General features: G+C 38.2%; 1 protein-coding gene across 1 annotated transcript in view; it reads right to left on the reverse strand.

The window, feature by feature from the left end:
* The window catches only part of UXS1 (UDP-glucuronate decarboxylase 1), a 51,046-nt gene extending 33,860 nt beyond the window's left edge, over positions 1-17,186 (reverse strand). Inside the window, exons 1-5 of the mRNA XM_009326250.1 lie at positions 17,159-17,186; positions 14,312-14,360; positions 12,133-12,176; positions 8,534-8,594; positions 3,541-3,623 (exon numbers count right to left, since the gene is read on the reverse strand). The gene's annotated coding sequence lies outside the window, so the exon portion shown is untranslated. The remainder of the gene's footprint in view (positions 1-3,540; positions 3,624-8,533; positions 8,595-12,132; positions 12,177-14,311; positions 14,361-17,158) is intronic.
* Positions 17,187-22,627: the final 5,441 nt, after the last annotated feature.

The raw sequence follows: 22,627 nt of genomic DNA on the forward strand, positions 1-22,627 counted from the left end.
AGCACAGGAAATCTGTGGCATTTTGAGGCCTGTTTTTGTTTCAAATTTGTGGAAGGGGTGGTAAAAACAAAAACACAAAACCAAACAACCCCCCCACACACACAACCAAGAAGAAACCAAAGGCCTAAATGTGTTCATGTGAACTGTGAAACAGTTCACCTGAGGAGGACGTCTTTCAGATCCAAGAGATGGCTGGGGGGGGTAAAGGGAATGTGCACATATTACCTTATAAAAGATTGTTTTAAGGCTTCCAAAGGTTGCTGAAGAAACGCCAGTGGGAGAAGGACAGGGGCTGTGCATACCTGTCTGACATTTTCTTCCAGTTTTATTCAACTGCTGTAGCGACTGTGGACAAGAAGGTGTGTGTACTTAATGGCAGTTGATAACCAGACCTCGAGACTGAAGACTGAGAGGTATTACTTGCTTTTTAGGAATCCAGTTTGTGGTATGACTGCCATCTTATCACGTCACCTTGAAATCGGCTTATATTTTTGTGGGGTTTTGGTGAGGTGTATGGTTTGGGGTTCTTTTATGGGGTTGGGTTTTGGTTTTGTGTTTTTGTTTCGTTTTTTGGGTTTTTTGTCAGGTTTTTTTTGTTTGTTTGTTTTTTTTTTTTACACACACATTCAAGTATAACAATAATTAACAGCAGAAATACAGACTGCAGTGGCTTAGAAGTGTTTAAAAACTTTTTTTTTCCTACAAACACACAGTCAACCCTAATGCAAAGGCTTTTTAATCTAAAAATTTGATTTATTTAATCTAAAATTTCATTTGGTAGTTTTTAATGCAATTCTATCTATTACCATGAAGTGGGGTAGATCACAGTAACACCAGATTAAGAATTCATGCTCATTTGTTCTCCAACTAATATTTGCGTGTCTTTACAATAAGGTTTGCAGGAACATGAGCCACAGTGCTCTCAAGTAACCGTCTTAGGGTGCTTGTAATCTTAAAGAACGTAGAGAATGAGAGGCAGAAAATAAGCAAAGGTAGATTTCTGTACTTTTTTGCTGATAATACAGAAAAGAGTAATAAGAGATTCTTTTCCTTATACACCACTCTTCAGAACAGAAAATTGTCTTTCTGTACCAAAAAAAACCCATTTATTAGTGGATTAAAACTCAACATAAGGGTTAGGCTGAAATGAAAATATCTTTAAAAATCCCAAGTACTTTAAAAAACACAGAATTCAACTACAATTAAAAAAATTATGCAAAGTTTGAAAATTTTTCTTTTCAGACTTCCCCTATTTTCTGTCTTTCAAGATTCCTAAACTACTTTCATTCCATTAAAGAATTTAGGGCCTTTGCTCTTCTGCTTGAAAAAGCCCAAGTGAAAGCTATGTTCTTGTGAGTTTTCTACTGACATCTTCTCCAAGTGTTAAAGCAAAGGAAATCCTAGTGGAGAAGAAAGGCATTCAGCACCACAGTTAACTACAGGTATCCCAGGGCTGAGAAATAAAATTTGTGTTTAGATGATTTATTACTGTTTCTGGCCAATCCAGATCAAGATGCAAGAATGCTGAGTGCCACTTCATGTCATGGATCAAAGATAATGACTCAGACAAGGCAGATTTTAACTTCACAGTGATGCCTACTCACACACACAAAAAATGCATCAAGAGATTTAGTGAAAGCTATACATCTTGAGACTAAACCCACTTTCCATATCAAAAGTGCAAACATTACTCTTTCTAGATCAGAAATGAGGTCTTCTTCAGAAATAAAGTACTGATTACTCTCTCTGGAATTTAAGTGTCAAACATCCTTATATGACCTTGTTTAAAGAGGACAGCAAATAAACAGGAATTCTTTAGATATGAACCTTCTTTTGTCATGACTTCACAGTCATTCCCATTTCTATTCACAAGTAAAAAGGAGAAACTGGGACTAAGAAAAGAAGTATTGATTCATACACCAACTTGTTAATCTGTTACAATAACTATCCCTCATTGCCTCACCTGTTTTTTTTTCCCCCCCTTTCCTATGTTGGTATAAACTCTGCACTGAAATGAAATTTTATCATGTTCCTATACCAGTATATCAAAGTTAATTTTATTTTAACAGTTAGCCACGCCAGCTTTAATTTATGCTGCTGGAGGATGAGAAGACATTCCATAAACTGCCCACTGAATAACATGTTATAATTTGTTGTCAGTACAACATGGGGAATTGGTGACTTAATTACATAGAACATGGGAGAGGTAGCTGAAGGATCTCAGAATTCCCATTCATTAGTGCCTAGTAACCACGCAACGGTATTAGCAACGATGATAATTCTCTGCGAAGGTCTCAAGTGTAAACAGTCAGAAAGAAGGTAACACAGGGGAAAGATTAGGAAAGCTGACAAACTGAACTGGCTGAGGTATAAGCTACCAGCACCTGGAGTCAATTAATAAGATTCTAGTCCCATTATCCTGTCAGTGGAAGCAGAAGTTTGAAGTAAAGTAACAGGCAGTAACTGAACCAGTGCATTGTCAGAGCAGAGAAGCAGCATGTGTTGCAAGACTGTTTCAGTAGTGTTGTCAGGAATTCATCACAAGCAATAATACAAGAGATGCAATTGCTAGAAATTCTCCCTGTGAAATTCCATCCATTAGAATTCAGCAAGAATAAAAAAATACAACTTCAGATCCATTTTTTTGTTTAAAAAAAATGAAACAACTACATTGCTACAAAGTTTTAAAGGGATGGAGCAAACCCGCCAGAACTGCAGTGTAATTCGAGTAACGTTTTCATTGATTCACTATATACTTATACACTCCCAAAAGTCTATAAATGCATATACCTCTCAAATACGGCTATGTTAATGCTGTCTTACAATTTGGCATAATAGTTTGAGGCTTATGACAGTTTAGATGTTGAGTTACATTCACTTCTTTGAAGCAGAATGGTTTGTTGTTTCTGTCTTTGTTTAGGGAGTTTTTTTGGTTGTTTTTGGTTTGTTTTTTTTTATTTGGGAAATTCAGTGCTGCCATTTTCCTATTCTACGGGCTGTGGATTGCTTGTACCTAAAGTAAGAGCAATGTTTTCCACAGAAGACACATAAGGCAATTAAGGAAAGTGAGCTGACTTGCCCTCTGAAAGAGTTTATTCTCCTCTCAACCGACCATACACATGTGTGCCGTCTGGTGTAACTGCAGCCCTGAATTAAACTTCCCAGTTCATGACGTATCTAGACCACAGACTCTGTGTGCGTCGTAAGCCTCCGCAGGCACACAGGGATGTGAGACCATAGATGGGACAGATAGACTGACCCACTGCCACCTTGTCTTCTCACAAAATCAGTCACAATAGGAAGTTTTTAAGATTTCCTTCCTCCTGTCCACTCAGAAAGGAAGAACTGATTTCAAAGACAAAAATGCTCTGAACCTCTCACTCCACACTGGTCGCAGAAATTAGGCTAATAATAAACAAAGCATACAGGTATTAGATAGACCAAACCAGAAGTCAGTGCCCAAATTTAATTTCTTTAGACATACATACTTACAAGGGTAAAGCACAACAAAGTGCAGATACCAAAGCAAAGACTACTCACCTTCAATGTACAGGGGCTCAACGACATCGTGATTTATCAGTTCGAAGTTCTCATGACCAATCCAGTGCTCCACATTTCTTTTCCTGCCCGTAAAGAAGTTGTCCACAACTGTAACCTCATGGCCATCCATCATTAGTTTGTCAGTAAGATGAGAACCCACAAACCCTGCTCCTCCAGTTATCTGCGTTAGGACAGTTGGTATAAATTTCTTTTTCTTTTTACAGAAACACCAGAAAAAGTCTACAAACATGAAGACAGAAGAACAGTAGCTTTCAGGTCTTTGCTTACCCCAGGGGAAACAACTCCATTTCCATGCTTAATTTTTTTTATCCAATATTTACAGCATTTAAAATTTCAAGAGAGATGCTTGACACGTTTCATCACTGTCAGGCTAGAAGTTCAGCTAACCATTTGCATCAACGAAATCTCTTTTCCAGATTAGATTTTTTTCCTTTTTTCCTTCAAATTGGATTGTGCCCTTTTATGCGACAGCAAAGCCTAAAAAGACCCAAAAAGGTAAGAGGAGAATTCTCTGCGATTCCCATTTCTCAGAAAAGAGACGACAGACTGCCAGGTTATTTTTGTGGAAGATTTCTAATACCAGAAATGTCAAATCCAGCTTTTGTCTGATTTAAGTGGAAGATATGTTAGGTGTAAGTACTACAAATTCTTTCACCCTTCATAGAGGGAAGGAAGGAAGCATATTCTTAGATGAAAGCAAGTCTTTGAAGATCTCTCATCTGAAATATCTGCTAAAACCAAAATTATTCCTTTTGTGTTTTAAAGCATCCATAGCCCACATCCTATCGTTCTGTTTTCAGCCTCTCATACCACTAGCTCCGACATCCAGCATTTGCCTTCGAACTTTATGATATTTTACTGCAAAGAAATAGGCAGAAATAAAATATTTTAAAACTTGTACTCTTGTTCCATTGCAGATGTAGAAGCAAGGAAGTCCTTTATTTTTCCCTTTCTGCACCTCAGTCTTTAACAGTAAAACAAATCACTAACTCAGTACTGAAGCAGTTAACACAGTAAGTAGTAGAACTGCAAGTTGTGTGACACATCCAGATATATCTATGGAAGCAATTATTTTCTGTGCACTTCATAAGCTGTTTTCAAGAACACACAAAGACACGACAGATCACCACTCTCAAAGAATGGACTTGTAAAAGCCCCATGTGGCATCAGCTATATTATATGACTGCATGATCAAATTCACATTCTGAAAGTGATTCAGCTGGCTGTTGATCTCCATTCTTCAGCTGCAGTGACAACTAACCAAACAACAAAAGGACATGGTGAAATTGTCAAGCAGGAATCTAAATGAATGGATGATGTGCTACAATGACAAAGTGCTTCGTGGAGAAGGATGTAGATGCCTGAAGTTCTTTCCCTTTGGGCTAGTCAAAGCCTAAACATTTATCCTGCCCACTCCCTCCCCATCCACTGTTGAAAAAAGCCAGATTAGCAGAAATTTTCTTAAAAAAAAAAAAGAACAGGAAAGACACAAAGGCAAACAGAAAGCTATCAAAAACTGAAAAGGAAACAAATGTAACTACATCTGTTCTGTAAAAACTTGAATGTCCACTTCTTGTATTCTCACACTTGTTTTTCTTCTTAAAAATTCAACGCCATCAGTGTGTCAGAGACATTGGAAGTACCAGTTAATAAAAGAATCATTTAGTTGGTCTATCTAGTATTCTTTTGGGTTTATCAGGGCTTCCTTGTAGCAGATTCCATATATGATTCAGTTCCTTGACAAACCTGAAGGAGAAAGAGGATTTAGAAGCCCTCTTTGGAAAAAAAAAAAAAAAAAGAAATAATCTCAGGGTTCCCACTATCCCAGAACAGACAGGAGGGAAGAACAGGTTTCTGGCAGAATGGTGTGAACAAGGAAAGAAGAAGGGCAGCAACTGAGGGAAAACAACCCTCTGCCAGGTGTCGCCACTTATGAAGGGAAAAATAATACGCATGGAAAACCTACTGCCATAAGCTTATCCTGACTTGGAAACGAGCCACAGCCTTGCTGAATGTTCCAAGGGTTTTGCCTCTTTGTGATGACCAGGACAAAAGTTTTCTGTAGATGACCTGAACCTATTCATTCAACTGAGGCCCAAGGAAATCCCCTGCTGCTACTTCTATTTCCAGGATTCCAGAGAAGACAAACTCAATGCTTGCAATATGTCTTTGGTGCAGTAAAAGAAGGTGCCTTCTTCCCCATCTTCCTTTTGGAAAAAAAACATAAACCAAACCAAGCACTGCTTACAGCACTCTTCTATGCTATATGCAAGCAAAAAAGAAAAAAAAAGAAGCACAAACCAACTTTGTCTGGAAAGAAGTTTCCAGTTTTCAAATCTGTATGTAGTTTTTATGATAAGTCTCTGTTAGCTTTATTAACATATCACTTCCATAGGTATTAGATAAAGAACTACTTGGAAAAGGAGCTGAATTTCCCCTGGAAAAGTAAACAACTGTATAAATTAATTTTTTTACCATTACTTGAGGCTACATTAAAAAAGGTTAAGATTATTTATCACTGAAGCTCTCTGTATAACCTTCCTGTAGTCACCCATAAAAGCAAGGTCAATATACTTCATTTCTAAATATGACTTCCTGCAAATCACAATGACATGTTAATCTACAAAATCATATACTGTATGTGAATCATTTCCATATCACAATGGAAGTACCAGCACCTGGGGCTTAACTAGGCATTCTTTAATAAGACTTCATTAATAAAAATATTTAATGACTTAGTAGTGCCAATATGCTTGGTAACTTCAGCATCTCCTAACAGGCACAACTATTACTGATAATTTCCTCCACTAGAGGCACTTAAGTTTGTGTATTTGCTAGACAGGTTCATTTCTGCTGTCTGCAGTCAGATTCAAAACATCTAATGTCCCATATGGAAATTTTTTTTTAATTTTTTTTATTTTGTGCTTTAATTGGTCTACCACATTCAATTCAGAAAAAACACACACAACAGACTGAACCAATGTCAACGCTATCATCCATAATATTAACAGAATTCCCTCTCTTGCATATGAAAGCCTGTGGCCTAGTCACTTCAGAGAACTGAGCCAGTAGATAAATCATGCACAACAGGACGAAGATTCGAGCTCTTCTGAATGAAAGTGCCAGAGTACCTAGTCTCAGCTGAAATACCACCCCTGCTAGCAATCATCTCCAAATAGATGCATTATAATAAAAAATAACTGCTAGAACTGTTGTCTGATCAGGTCAGCACTGTGGAGACTGCATTCAGAGAAAAATCAGAATTTAGAATGAATTCCAGAAAAAGACACAGTATCAACAAAATATGAAGCAAATCATCTACCAAAGTTCACTTGGCTTGCCGATTCTCGTGTTTACTCCCGAGAAGCTTCCAAGTGTCATGCAAGGTCTACATGAGTCCTCAATAAGCTGACTTGAGCTACTCAAAAGAACATTTTTCCTGTAGGATTATGACAGCGACATTCTAACAGAAACTGCCCACGTGGGCAGGAGGCTTGTGAAAGCCCATCTGACTTCCCACTGAACTATCCCCAACCACGACAGAGAAGAAACGACTGAACAACTCACTGATCCTTTTGGCCATCTTTCTCTTTAGTAGTTTAAACTCTACAAAATACATGGACACCAAAAAGCTATTCACCTCCAGGTCACCAGAAAACACTCCTATTCCAACTACTTGCCATCACTACTGAAGCAACAGACTTCATCAAAATATCCAGTATCTTTAAGAGGCAAAGTTTAAAAGTTAATATTAAGAGCTCCATAGCCTATTAACAGCTTGCACCGATACTTTTATTTAAAGTACCTTCTTGCTTACACAAAAAACATGACATTAAGGTAACTTTATTACACTTGGACACATGAGCACACAATTTAGGAATTTTCAGAATTAAGTGCTTCTCATGTTTTCCTCAGTGCACCTTCTACATTCAACAAGGGAACAGGGAACCTACATATCTATCTCTTCAGACTGTCATAAAAATGACAGAGTAACACTGAAGAACTAAACTGATTTGGTGACACTTATTCTTTACGAAGTTTTGCAGTAGCAGGGAAGACTATTGTCTAATAAAGCAGTAAAAACAAAATTTGTTTTTAATTGCATCTTTTCAGTGTTTTTCTTCAAAATTTTGAAGAGTCAAAGCAAAGGAGAACATCAGATAAGTTAGGCACTTTAGCAGGGATTTGTCCCAGACACTGCTCTCTACTACAGAGGCAGAAATTCGTACTTCTATATTTACACATAACAGTAGCTGTTCTTTCTCTGCCTTTTCAAAATGTGGGGACTTTTTTTTTCCCCAGGACAGACAGAAATAAGACAAAAATTGGGACACAGCTAACTTCAAAAGTGTTTGTAGACAAAACTGGAAAGCTGATGTTCAAGAACAACTTGCTCAGTTTAAGAATGCATTGGACAACTATTTGTCCTGACTTAACCTGCCTTCCTCTTCCACCCTAACACACCTGTGATGCTTCAGAATATCAGAAACAACATAGAAGATAACAGAAAGATGAACATTCCCTCAGTCTAATTAACTGATCCTTCTTAACAGTGCTGCAGAGCAGCTACTTTTCTAGCCTTATGACTAGATTTTGGCCAATTCAGTCACACAAGCTTTCCGTCAAGATGTGCCTAAAGAGTTTTCCAGTCTCTGCAAGTTCAAGCCATCTGGGAGCACAAGATGAAAGATCCTTTGGCAACGCAGTCCTGAGATGTTACAAGCAGAGAACAGCAGCTTAATTGGGAAGCCAAACCTCCAAACCAGAGTCCAAGTGTATTATCCATACACCGAGTTTGAGAACATCAACACAGAGTAAGCAAAGTACTACTCTAAACCCTGTACAGCACATATGACATACAAGTAATTTACTTTATTCCTGCTCATGTCTTTAATTAATCCTACAAGACTGATTACATTCCACAATTTTGGTTTTAATTTCCCAAAAACAACCCAAGTAAATACCAACTTACCAGGATTCTTTTACGATCCTTTTCTGATAAAAATTTCACCGGTGGGTATTTCTGGGTGAAACTACAGAGTATTTCAAAACAAAGAAGAAAAGCTATGTAAGTTTCTTTCACGTATCTGTCTTTGAAATATGAAAAACTACTCTGACAACCTCCCATTCTTAAAGTTCTGCTATGGGTATGTTTAGCCCTTTTTTAATAAAGGGGGATCTGGGCCAACATCAGAAAATGCCTATGCTTTGTAAAAGCACTGTGAGAAATATCAAAATTGATCTGCAAAAAGTGCTCTTAAAGTTTCTGCCTAACTGATTTTCTAGAATGAATCACTTGACTTCTATCTTTTGAGAGCAGAATGGGTGCCAGGCATGACATCACAAGACAATAAAACACGAGCAGGGATTGGACTACTTTTTTTTTAATTAAGTTTTAAAAAGCAAACAACCTTCAAAGTTCTGGAAAAGAATTTTGACTTACCACATTGACTTCAAACATTTCTCCTTAAAATTTCAATGTGAAGTTTACAACAAAGTTTTAATTCTCCTTAAAGTTTCACAGTAATCAATGTAAAGTTTACAATCAGAATATCAAAGAAACTTTTTAAGATACTTCAACAATTTTTACCAGAGAGCTTAATCAGTATGAAAGCTAATCCTCATTTTCTTCTCAGAAATAGCTAGACTACCATTGTTTTGACGGTCTTCATTTACTTCCACTTTAATTTTTTTGCACATTCTTCTTTACAGGAACTTAATCAAAACTAAAACATCCTAAAATAAAATTATCTGACATACAAATCTTAGGTGCTCTCTCAAGCTCAAAATTGATGCTCAGAACTTTAGATGATTTCATGGACGTGGAATTCTATCACTTCTTTCTCCCCCACTGGCATGCATTCTGCACACAGCAACAAACTCCTCCGAAGAAAGGTGTGAAAGACGGTGTGAATTTTATTTTAATTTATTTATTTCAGTAACTAGCATTGTAGTCTTGGCAATATTTTAATAGCTCAGGTTTTTCTTAACTAAATATCGGTGTGACACTGGACAGAAATCAAACTATGGTTACTCTTCTCCTCCAGTAAGTCCATATGCTAGAGATGCAATTGGATGTAGCACACAGGAGGTATATATGCCAAGACTTCACGCTGAGATTACATTTTCATCTACTCACAAATAGACTCTGACAGAACTGACCCTACACCCCTGATCTTGAAGCACCTCCTCTGCTTCTAACCTACAGTACTGGCTCAACAGCAATTCTTCAGAAGCAACGCACAGATGCTTCTGTACTTGTGTCAACTTTTCATCCCAGAGTGAAAGCTATTTTTAGTTTTCTGGATAGGGGAAACATGGCAGCGGAATCTTCCAATGTTACCCATACTGGAAGACTGAAATAAGCAGCTACCCACACTCGCCTTATATCATCACATGGGTCACTAACAGTAACCCTATTTCTTTGATTTAAGTGGAGAAGCAACGAGAAACAGCAGTGCTTAAGTCTAATGCAGACATGTAAAACACAGCCTTCCTGTGACAGAAAGGCAAATCCACCAATAACAAGAGGCTTATGGAGTTTAAAAAAAGTGCCAAATAACTTGATGCACAGTAAAAGTCAGTCTCCTTCATTTTTAAGACCACTATCTTAAGGTCACATTAATCCAGCACGGAGTAATACTGCTGCCAAAGGGACCTCCTAACCATTTTTGCTCTTTCCATTACACCAGTACTAGCATAGAGGCAGTGAGCAGGAGTCTGGAACTGATCCAGCTGAATGTTCATCTTTTGGCAACAACGTTGAGTTTGTCCTGACCTAATGCTTGCTTTGATCACTACACGGCAATGCTTTTGCTGTGCAAATTATTAATAAAAACTTTACAACTTTAGCTTCAGTTAAACAATCTCTTGTCATGAGACCAGCATTAAGGAATTCTTGTCTTTCCTGCTTCCCAAAAGCATGACGATGGCTTGCTTTCAGATTTTATCAGCTTATGAGGTAAAAAAACACATTGACACTAGAGAGTAAGTTTTGCAAGCAGGATCAGCCTTCAGGCATCTGACAGTGAGTAGTTATTTACTATCTCTTCACATAGATATAAAATTCAAGAAAGATTAAGTAAGTCAATTGAACAGAGGCAGGACATCAAAAATTTCATCTGAACATAAAATCTTTACTCTATAATTTGACCATTACAACTGGTATGGCAGTATCACATGCAACTACTACAGGTGACTCAGTCTGCAATTTGTTTCATGTTGCCAATACATCGCCTAGTTTGATCCATGAAGTTCACGCTTACATAAGAGCTGAGCAATCAGATCAGTATTCTCACTGAAATAAATTGCATGTGGCAGGTCACTGAATCTTTCAAATCAATTGTAAAAAAACAGAACTGACAACTTTTTTTTTTTACAGCACAGGAGGGGCAGGAGGAGGGGGGGCAACTGCTCACTGGCAAGACAAAACTCAAAACACTGTGGGTATCGAGCATACCTCTGGCCAAGAGCAATGGGATTCTGCCCACCTCTCCAGAGGAACAGCACACAGCCACCAGTATGCCATACCTAACCATCCAGGCTTACTGGTACCACTTGGGTAAGTCCAGACTTGGCCCTTTGTAATGCAGCATTCTCGGCTAGCTGTTTACTTGGGACGTAACAGTGCCACCTGTGAAACTGTATCACTGTCAAAAGCAGCAGCGTCCTTAGAGCTGACAACCCCCACCTGTATTCCAGAGCTTATTTTGTGATGAAAAGCATCTGCCCATGAGGGCACTCAGATGGGAGAAGTGATCTGGTGGAAAGGCAACAAGGCTGGGGAGAGAGGGAGTTATTTGCAAAGAGAGGCTGAAATGCCTGGTTTCCCCATCCAGCTTACTATCAGCTCTCAAGTGGTTCTGCTGGCATAAAAGTGAGGAAAAAATGCTGCAGGGTGGACACAAGCAGCCAGGGGGAAATGGATCAGGCTTAGATTTTTTTTTTTTTTAACAACTATGTCAATTTAAGGTGCTTGTGGAACTACAGCACATATTAAATATCTGCAGCTCATCAAAAAGCTTGCCTGCTTTTCCTCAATCGCATCTCCAGTTTAATCCAAGATATCACATTCCCTTACAAATCCTGAGAGAAGCGAGTGAGCTGGGCTCATCCAAAGCACATGCACAGATGAAGATTCACAAGCAAATCACTGTACATTAGCTGAACCATGGTAACTGATCACACGTGTGGGAAATGTGAGGTAAAACTGAAAATCAGTCTCTTGAAGTTGAAACCAGTATGTTTTAGCACACGCCTGGGTTGGACTTACTAAACCATGGCAATCCGTTCACCAGCTGGACTCAAATCAGCAAATTCCTCCACAGGATTTGAACTTTACAAAACCCCAGCACTCCCAGTTTACTTTAGTGGGATTAATCGACCTGAATACCTTAAGCATTAATGTCTTTCAGCACTCAAGGCCCCATCCTCACTTAGATATGATAAAAATCCACAGGTACTGAGGGTATATGCAAAACATGTATCTCAAGCCTACAACTACAGAATTGACTGGAACAAAACGGAATTGTGCTTTTTAACTGCTTCCCAAATTTAGTAAAAAAGACCTACCTTTTTTCTAAATCTTTGATTTTCTCCCTTAGAGGTGCAATAGCCTAAAATAAAGGAATAATATTTAATCTTTGAAGAACAGAACAAGATTCACATCAAAAAACATGCATATAGGAAGTTACTTTAGAGCAAAAATCACGGCAAAGAGTCTCCTATGAAGAGCTTCACTAAAGACACTTCAAGAAACTTGCATTTTAAAGCATCCTTTATGTCAAAAAATCCTAGAACCTTTTTCACCAAAAATCAAATCACCTTGTACAGTGTGAAATCCCTTAGCTTACCACTGAAAACAAAACACCTCAATACCATATATGAGTACCATAGCCTTGTTGATAAGTGCATCCAATATTACGATTCCTATTTGGCAAAGCGAAGTCACAAGTGACTTGTCTGAGGTTGTCACAGGCAATCTATACTGAGCAACAGCACAATAGCACAGTCAGTAAAACCTCAACTATTTAAATGGACAACAGATACACATACATAAGAATACACAGACACAGAGGCATTAGCTCCACTGCAAAGGCTATAATTCTCTCAGAACATGGTATGTGAATTTAAAGAAACATCATATTTAAAAATCTAAGATACACGTTACATCAGGATTCGAGGGTATATCTGGGCTTTTAAAAAAATATTAAAACGAAATTTGTTAGAAAACACAGTTCACCTACCAAGATTTCTGTTTGCATTTTCACTGCTTTGAAAGAGAGAATCACTTAAGTCGGCATCAGTTTCAGGTTCTTCATCACAGGACCCAAATTTCTAACAGTCCTGCCAAATTTCAGCAAGTCCCCGAACTCTTGTTTTTAAGTTTACTAAAACCTTGTCACAAAATTTACCGTCTAGGACCATACATAAGTTGAAAGCTATCAGAGGGTTATCACTTGAAATGGTATTATATAGCAACACATCACCAACTACCATTAATTCGTTTTCTACAAATATTGCTGGTTAGAGCTAGACAATTCAGGAACTTCATGAACTGAAATAAGCTGTATATTCACGTTAAGAAGAAATACAGTATTGTCATTTATATTCATTAAATATCTAGCTCTGTGGAGCAGCAAGTAGTTCTTGAAACAGTTATACTTATTCTGATGGGTCAAGGTACTGTATAACTAAAGGTTTAAAAACAAGATCCAGAAATGCTCAACTTCTCAGACCTTACAGTAACTCTGATCTACCCATTGAATTTCAAGCATTTGACCATTCTTAAACAACTGGGATTTTCAGAATGCTTGTTGCAATGCTTACCAGAATTAAAAAAAAAAAAAGGGGGGGGGGCAGGGGGAAGAGAGAGAGGAATGCAAAAGACAAACTAAGAAACTAAGAACACAATCTTTCCATTGATTTTAAGCAATTTCAGTGGGCTTCTCGCTGTTTCCAGAGGAACGACTGCTATATAAACCTGTTGGAATACAAGACACTAGGCAGACCAGACTACATTAGTACTGTCACACACACCCACACAAGGGGAGGGGGTATTGACCTCAAAGACTTTTGTATCTATTAAATTCTTTGTTTTATTGTTATCAGACTGGAAGTCTAAAAGCATCTGGAGAAAGACCTGTTGCACACATTCTTAGTAATTCACAACAAACTGAGGTTGAAATGGAAAATCAGAGGTATTGGTACAGAAGTTCAGAACCACTAGTGTGTTCAAGACCCACATTTACTCCAGAAATTGCCAGGACTTGTGCTTAAAGCATTGGTACTGCACACCATCCCCAACCACAAACACTGCTACCTTTGTTCATTAGTTAAGAACAAAGCAAAGCATTTTTGGGAGGTTTCACATTTCTAATGAAACTTACATATACTTAACATTTTGTAAGGGTGACAGAGGAAAGAATTCGTGTATATCCTTCATCCAGTAACAAAAAACAGTTCCCAGGAGGACTCTACCACAGTCTCTGCAGTGAATGACACAGTAGAGCTATTACTTTCAAGAAGGGTTTAGAGGAAAAAAAAGTAAAAAGATGAGTCATAGATCTATGTCAGAAACTCCACTATAGTGAAGAACAGTTCAAAAACTTATGTAGACGCAAATCCAATGCTTTGAATGTTTTTAGTGGAATGGAGAGTAATGAGATAGAACTAAATACATCCTTTCAATACAAAATGAGTGAAATGGAGTCCTCAAAACAAAACAGACTACAACTGTTAGCAAACTAACCTCCTCTATTTTACTTTCCACCTTCTGATCCCCATTTTCTTGAAGAGACCTGTTGGCAAGAAAAGAAAAAACATAATCCATACCTAAGCAATAGTTGTTCCACTGCACCTGCATCATGCTCCTCCTGTTAAAATAGTATCTTCAAAGCATCCCAAGTTAGTATTATTTCAAAGACATACTCAGAGAAAATGAAAGCAGATGGCCCAACTCCCATTGAAATCAGCTAGTCTTGTCACCAAGTTTGGCAGAAACTGAACCAAGCCCCCAGGAAAGAGTAGTAACAATTAAGATGACATTCATTTTACAGAGAAAATTAACTTCACTGTAGAAAAGTGTCTAACCACTGCACTAAGGTAGGGTCAGCAGAAATGTTTTTGAGTGTAGCATTACTATGAAAATGCTTAAGATGTCTTTTTGAGGGTCTCTTTACTGTATGCTACAAGTATGCTAACAAAACATTTCCCTTAATGCCACAACTGTAACTGTAATTTCCATCAAAAAGAGAGAAGGGCAAACATGTCTAGCTTTGCCTTTGAACTTCTACAAAAACAAGGAAGAAAACCCTATACCAAAACTTGTCTTAAGTGACCATCTGATGGGCAATACTGAGTTAGCACATAAATGTTACTTGTTTGAAATGAAGCCAAGCACTGAAGGATGTCAAGGTAACTACTGAAAACAGAGTTCTGTCTAAGAAGCTGGTGTCTTGCATAAATCTCCATGGTCTTATTTAGCATCTAATTGTGTAAAGTATCTCAATTAGTTGTGTTCATTCTTTGAGTAAACTTCTACAAGTGTAGAATATGTATTTTTAAATTTTACCTCTTGCATCTAGTCTATGCAATTTTCCTGAAGTTTGCATAATTTTTTTTTTCAATTAAACCTTCTGAAAGGGGAATTATTTATCTTACAGTAGTAATTTTTTGCATACTAGAGGATTCATGGGTATCCAACATAAAATGGAGTTCTTTCAAATAAAACAGAGCTGCTTTACTTGGGACCTGAAGTCATTACACCTAGGGGAAACAGAAGATCCTTTGTTAAGTAGATGTGCATATGCCACGCTGTTAGAAGTTAGAGCAATGATTCCCTTCATATCCCTCTGTAAAACTCTCTGACTAAAAAGTCAGTTCAGTCTATTACTGAGGCAAAAATCGTATTGACCAGATTCATTTTGTCCTGTCAGTAACGAGTACAGTAAATTCCTAGACTAAGACACACAGACCCTGAACCATCTTTTCAAAACAAATTGTAATTTATTGTAATAGTGGCAAATAAAAACCCTCCAGTTAACATAGTATGAATTTACTACAAGGAAGCAATATTAAGTAATTCTTTTGAATTTTTCAAATGTTATCCCAAAGAAAAGAAATCTACAAAAAGCTATGCGAACAATCTGTGGAATACATAGCCTTTCCTCTCTGCTACATGAGCTAGGAAAATTTGGAAAACAACTTAGAATATAAAAAGGTTCCCTCAAAAATGGTTCCTACTATTGTTTGTTCACAAATCCTGGAACTTAAGGACCGGCACTCTGAAGTTCAGTTTTTAATGAGCTCTTCCTCCTAACAAAGACAATCTTATTGGCTGAGGACCAACATCAGACCTTCAGAAATAAAGTTTTCCCCCTCGATAGCTCTATAATGGACACCTCAAATAAGAAGTCAGATGCAGCTAATGGTAGAATTTATAAAGACAGCTTATCAGGGAATGAACACACTGGATCCCACACCCACCTGCCCTCAAACCCCTCTCTGAGGTTTTTGTCCTTCCTTTGGAAACGCTCAGCTGCTCATGTAACAGCTGCTAAGCGGCCATAGTTTGCTGGTCACAATAACACGGTAATCTAAATATTTCCATCTGCAAGCCGCAGCAGCTCAGCAACTGTTTGCGTAACAGCTGAACGCTTTGTAGGAAGGGTGGGAAACTCCAAGAGAAGTAAAGTGGACAGCTTGGGACAGGAACAGATCCCAGGGTAAGCTGTCCTGGGTGAAGCAGAGCCCATAGAAAATTCATTAATTTTCTCACTTTGCCTCAAACATTCTTTACTCTGTGCTGCTAAGCACGGCAACAGAGTACCAAAACCCTTTACTAGCAAAACAACATGGTGAAATATTTTGTCCTCTATGCACTAAGACTTTGTTGTAGGGAACAGACTGTCCACATATTCTCTTCACCTTCTTTTTCAGTTGTGTCTTGCTGGTGAATTTCCCCAGAGGACAAACACTCACATGCAAGCAGAAATGCTGTGAAAATCTGCATGTTTTGCATGTGTATACTATTCTTTCCTATTTCTAAGGGCAAAAATTCTGGGAGGCAGTGCAGGATTTTTTTGTTTTTCAGCAGTTAAACCATCAGATTCTCTCCCAATTAATTGTGGAGGAGGAAAACCCCTCAAAACCACATTTCTAATTCTAGGTACAGAAACATAATTATGGCAAGCAGTGGAGGATCTGCTGTTCTTCAGTGTTTAAACCTATATTGTCACTGAGATATGGTCAGATCTGTGCTGAGGAAAAGCAGAATCCAAGCCTATGTGCCCAGCTATGCCAATCAACTTGCCTGAAAACATCTCCAAAATCAGAAGATGAATTTGTGTAAAGAAAGGCAGATGCTGAAGTGAGAGTAAGATCCTGGGCAAGATTTGCAGCAGACATACAACCCTTTTTGAGACTGAACACCTTGTATTTAAAAAGTGGTATCAGCTGCTTAGCAACCATCCAAACAACAGTGTGAGCTGCTGTTCTATTTTCTCCCTACTTGATATACAGTGATACATGTTGATGGAAAAGGTAAGTTAATTTTGTTTCAGATAAGGATATGCAATACAAAAATTATATACATTACCTCATATTCACAAAGTTTCCCCATACAGCTGGAAAATAAGAAAAGAGAGAACATTACAGTGTCATATGACAGTACATGAGGTCATCATCAGAAGGAATTTAAAACAAGTACGTTAATCACAAATTATCTAAATAAGTTACAGACGTGATATATATACACACACACACACAAAGTGACTAGAACACAGTTTAAGAGTATGGGAGGAGTTCTGATGAAATTCCATGAGACTGTTAAAAAAGTAGGAAAATACAGTAATTCGATAAAAAAGGACTAGACTATTCCAGTGCACACCTGGAATTATCTGACCAGTAAATGAACAGATATACTTATCTGATCATTATCCCCACACTGTATTACATAAACAAAACGTACAAGAATTCTCTGAACTATACTTTGACACAACACACAGATTAGATGAACAAGAGCTCCGGACTTGTTTATTAGGGATACTGAAAAAATGGCAAGAGGAAGAAAGGAGTCCTGTAGACCTAAACCACATGAACTGGAAACTGCAGGCTGACGAGTAAAAAGACTGGCCACTACAGGCACTAGAAAGACTGGCCACTACAGGCACTAGCTGAACCACTCCAAAGAGGTGCCACAACAGCCCGACATTAAAGGTAGCAGGTACGTGTGCGCATGTGAATTCTCTCTCTAAATATGTATATATTGTGATGCAGACACAAAAGGTACCTAAGCAATGTAACCAAATGCCCCACTAAGCAAACAAAGATCATTTATTACACTCTTTGTATGGAAAAAAGTTTTAAGGAAGACAAAACGTAGTATAAAATAGCACAGTAAACATGCATCAGCTGTTTCTCTGTGTTCACAAAAAGATTCATCTGCCCAATTTATTTTCTACTTGCAAAAAAAATCTTCTGAAACTGTTCAGGGTTTAAGTGATTACACGAAGACTATCAGAACACTGATTTTCCTTTTAACTTTCAACTAGGACACAGAATGTAGTTTAAAGTGAAAAACTGAGAAGCCACAATGCGAAGCCAGGCTACACGACAGAGTTGACAACTTCGGGTCGTCAAGACAAACAAGGTTAATGCGGAGCAGTTATGTAAGGGACTCTGCAACAATAAGCAACACAGGAAACAGATCCAGAATGTCGCCAGATAATCATCCTGCAATTGCTCTTTAAGAGACAAGGCTTAACCTAGGGATCCAAATTACACTGGGTCTTAAGAAGGAGTAGCCCATATGCACTATTAACATGCATATAGAAAGCTTCTGAGGCGTCCTCAGTTCTGTAAGCTTCGCTTCAGGTCTCAAGTAGCAGCTAATGAAGTATTTTGCCTAGATTCAGGCTTTGCACATACATTTTCATGATTATTACTTATTGATCTCAAGCAGACGATGAGGTGTTACAGAAACAAGAAAACAAAAAACGCTGCTACAGTCACAGGCACCTTCCAGGCAAGAGAAGAAAGGAAACATACCCAGGAAAGAGGAGCGGGGAGGACACGAGTGAGGACGCGGTAAGGCAGTTGCTGTTCCACCCTTTAGGGGATGGCAAAGCTACTGAACTGTTTTTAACTACTGAGTGCCGCTGAATAATTCAAAGAGTAACTCAAATGAATCCATGACAGACTATCAAACAAACTGGAGAAGGGCACTGTGATTTCTGTGGTGGTATCATAAAACCTCTGTCGTCTTCTAGGGAAAAGATAAGGAAGCTTTATATTAGAACAGATAATCAATAAAATCCAACTGAATTTAAAAAACATTGTGGATTTTACGTTAATTAGATAAAGTAAATGCTCTGTGGGAAAAGGGATACAGTGTTGAGCACTAAGTTGAATTCAAGTTATTTACCCTCTGGTTAGGATTTTAGAATTATTTGTGATAACATTAATGGAAAAACTCCCTTTTTTTTTTTCAGTGAATGATGACCATCTGGCAACTACAGGTACAGAATTCTCAAGTTACACATTACTCAGCTATACTTACAATCTGTTATTTTTCTGGGCTACAAAAACCCGTACAAATAAGGTAACGTATTGTTTACGCAGTGGCAGGAAACATCTGGGCTTAGTTGGTGAAGCAGGAATTGATGAAAAAATGAGTCGCCAGCTGCACCACAAATATCACCCTGCCAGTTTTGTTGCAAAGACAGTGCAACTACATTGCATACAAGAAACTGGCTTCCTAAAGAAAACACGTTAATTGTGTGTGCTCAGCGTCCACAGCAGGGAAGGGGAGTTCAGAAAGGCATTTGTGTACTTCCAGAAACACTATGCTTGATATCCCAGTTCCATAGGAGTAAATGACCTTCCATTTTTTGTACTGCTGTAAAAAAGAATGAAACTGCAAAATGGACCACATAGGAAATACCATATGGAGGGATCTGAAGAACCCTGAAGCCTCTCTCACAGGCAGAGAGGTGCTGCAGAAACTCACCTGAACATACTGCCTTCACAAAGGATTCTAAATGCACAATTCTAAGGAGGATCTCTTCAGCTACTGCATGTTCACCTACAGCTTACATCAAGGTTGGAGGGATCAGAGGTAAGGTTTTGCACTACAGTGGAATTAAGGTTTTGTTGGTTTTTTTCTAAATGCGCATCACAATTGTTTACCAGCAGTATGACTATGGCTTACAGAGGATTTCCTTGACTTGTCACTTCCTTGCCCTAAAGGTTATGCAAAGGCCAGTCTGACATTCAGGCAAGAATGACAGAAACATATTAAGGCACGTGGGCCCAAATTCACAAGCAGAATGATGCAGAATTACAAGCCTAAATCCAAGACGAAAACCCTCACAGGCACCATAAAACCCCTTGACAGGCCCACCAAGTTCAGGCACCAAAAGCTGCAGACATGTGGATGGTTAAAAAAGCTTCCATACCAGCAAGGTCACAAATCCGGCACTACACATAAATCCAGTTTTCAAAAGCATCAGACTCCTAATGGACCCAATTTGAGCAAACGCTAACATAACTGAGCACCTCACTGCAAAAGCCAGTCTTAAAAAAAAAAAAATTCCAACTCTAAAGCCAAATCTTTCAAGCCAAGAGGTATTCATCCAGGATAATAGTCCTATGCCAATTCTCAAACCTTAGAGATTTAACACCCTCACCCCCCACAGCCACACACAGTACAGACTCTATGAAGAACTGCCTACTCATCCAACTAGAGAGCATTCATGGACAGAGAGTCTTCCTGCCATCTACTGAAACTCTGTGCAAGGGAAGAATTCATGATTAATGGGACTAGACAGACAGAAGCATGACTTGTAACCAAACAATTAAGATGCTCACCTACAAGAGAGAAGAAATAGAGGTTCTGCTTATTCTCTCAAAGACTATTTGTAAACCTCCTCCAATGACTAAGGTAATAATAAGTTGCCATTAGGGAAGAGATCAGAATATCTGGATTGTTCTGAGACACGTGAAAGCCTGGTTTAATGACCTGTAGGAGAAAGATGTAGTCCTATTTTGACTCTTTCTGTTCTGGGATGTTTTTTCCCCTCTGCATCCCTTCCATAAAATAATGAGAACAACCATTTTTATTGTAGTGTTTTTGCAATTTAGCATTTAATTGCAAATATCATGAAGATTAAAAATACATCGAGGCATTAATCACTCCCACAGACATTACACTTTAAAGTGACAGCTTCCAAAGAAGAATGACATGCCTTGGATGAAGTGATAGAACTGCACTTTTAGAAAGGAGGAGATTTGTTTCTTAAAGCCTTAATCACAGTATTGTTATTAAAGAGGTATTTACATTTTGCCAACTACACATTAATCACTCATGGTTTTCAAAAAACCCCAATCCTCTTTTTTGTTTGGTTTGTTTGGTTTTTTTCCCCCTCCAGCCTCTGACAGATAAAGCTACAACTATTTGGCAAGCACAGCCTTATGGTAAAATTGTTGTAGGCTTCCAAGACTTCTCGGAACTACCTTAAAGAAAAGCCAATCAGTCACAGATGAGTAAAGAATGGTTTTCTTTCTGCTGAATACATTTATATTCCTGGAAATGTAAAGATTTGTTTAGTTTTCCTAGAGAATACCCTTTCTGAAATTATGCCGGATGCAGAGCAGTATGATGACTGGGCTACTTTCAGCAAAGGAATATTCCAAGAACTATCCTTCGGATACAAGCCAACCCTGCCTGCATGAAGTAAAAAACCCCTCAAACATAAAATCTTCAATCACAGTCGAAAAAGTACAACAGAAATCCCAAGCAATTTGCTGTTGAGCGTCCACTATTAAATGGACACTTCCCTATCTGTCATAGTCACTTTTAGCTCTGACCAGCTGCACTTCATAGCAGGCAAGAGTTACTCTTCTAGATCCTCAGAATATAGGAACAGGATCTATGTTTTCACCTGAACGTCTTTTGAGACAGTCATCTGCAATACTACTTACTGCATACGTTTCTATAAAACACAGATTACTACTCTGAGAACCTTGCATGCCTAATTAACTCATCCAGAATAGGCTGGGGAACCAGAAAGATAACACTATCACAATCTGAAGGTGGGAAAAAACAGAATCTCAAAGGAAGCCTGTACCTTTACCCCAGGATGATCCCTCTTCTCTGGGTCTCTTTAAATTACATTAAAATCAAGTCATAGACTGTCACAAGGCACCGACGGCAATAACCACTCATAATCTGAAATTATTAGTGTCAATACTAGTTTCAGCATCACATACATTTTAAAACAGATGTTTTAAAAAGCGAGACCATGATGCCCATAGAGATCCAACTGTACCAAAAAATGGATGCAATCTCTTTTAAAACCACTTTCATTCCCAATGGCTTTGTTGTTTGCATTTTCAAGATGCTCAGTTAAAGAAACTTTTGCACAAACTTTTGTCTAAGTAGATTTAGCAGAAAAGACAGGAATTTTTCCCTGTATCGCTCTCCTTACAACCTCTGCTCCTCAGAACAAGAGGAGTACAAGATGATGTTCATTTCAAATGGATCTCTCTACCAACAGAAACAGCATGCAGGAACAATATGAACTGATATACAGTCATAATCTGAATTTCTAGAACAAAATCATAAGCTCTGAATGTCCAGAGTAAATTGCTTCAGCCAAACTTTCTATTTCAGAGAGATGCAATGTCATTCAAAAGAGGATTTTCTTCCCTAAATCTGACTCTCCATAGTCACTCAGCAGCTTCAGTCTCCTGGTAGAAATAAACTTTTTGTCTCCAGAGGAAAACTTGACAAAAAGGAAAAGTAGGTAAAGGGAGCTCATAAAATGCTTATTATTACAGATGCATTAAAGTCTTAATTTAATTCTTCTGCAGATCTCAATTAGATAGGTAATAATGTAAAGAAAACTATTATTTCCTTTAGGAAACTTATTTCCCACGCAACATCCTTGTCGCTAAATCAGAGACATGGGTTTGATGGATGGACTACTCAATGGATAAGGAATTGTCTGAGTGGCCACATCCAAAGAGTTGCGGTCAACGGCTCAGTGTCCAAAGGGAGATAGTA

Source organism: Pygoscelis adeliae, unplaced genomic scaffold (assembly GCF_000699105.1).
Source record: "Pygoscelis adeliae isolate BGI_AS28 unplaced genomic scaffold, ASM69910v1 Scaffold156, whole genome shotgun sequence".
NCBI lineage: Eukaryota > Metazoa > Chordata > Aves > Sphenisciformes > Spheniscidae > Pygoscelis > Pygoscelis adeliae.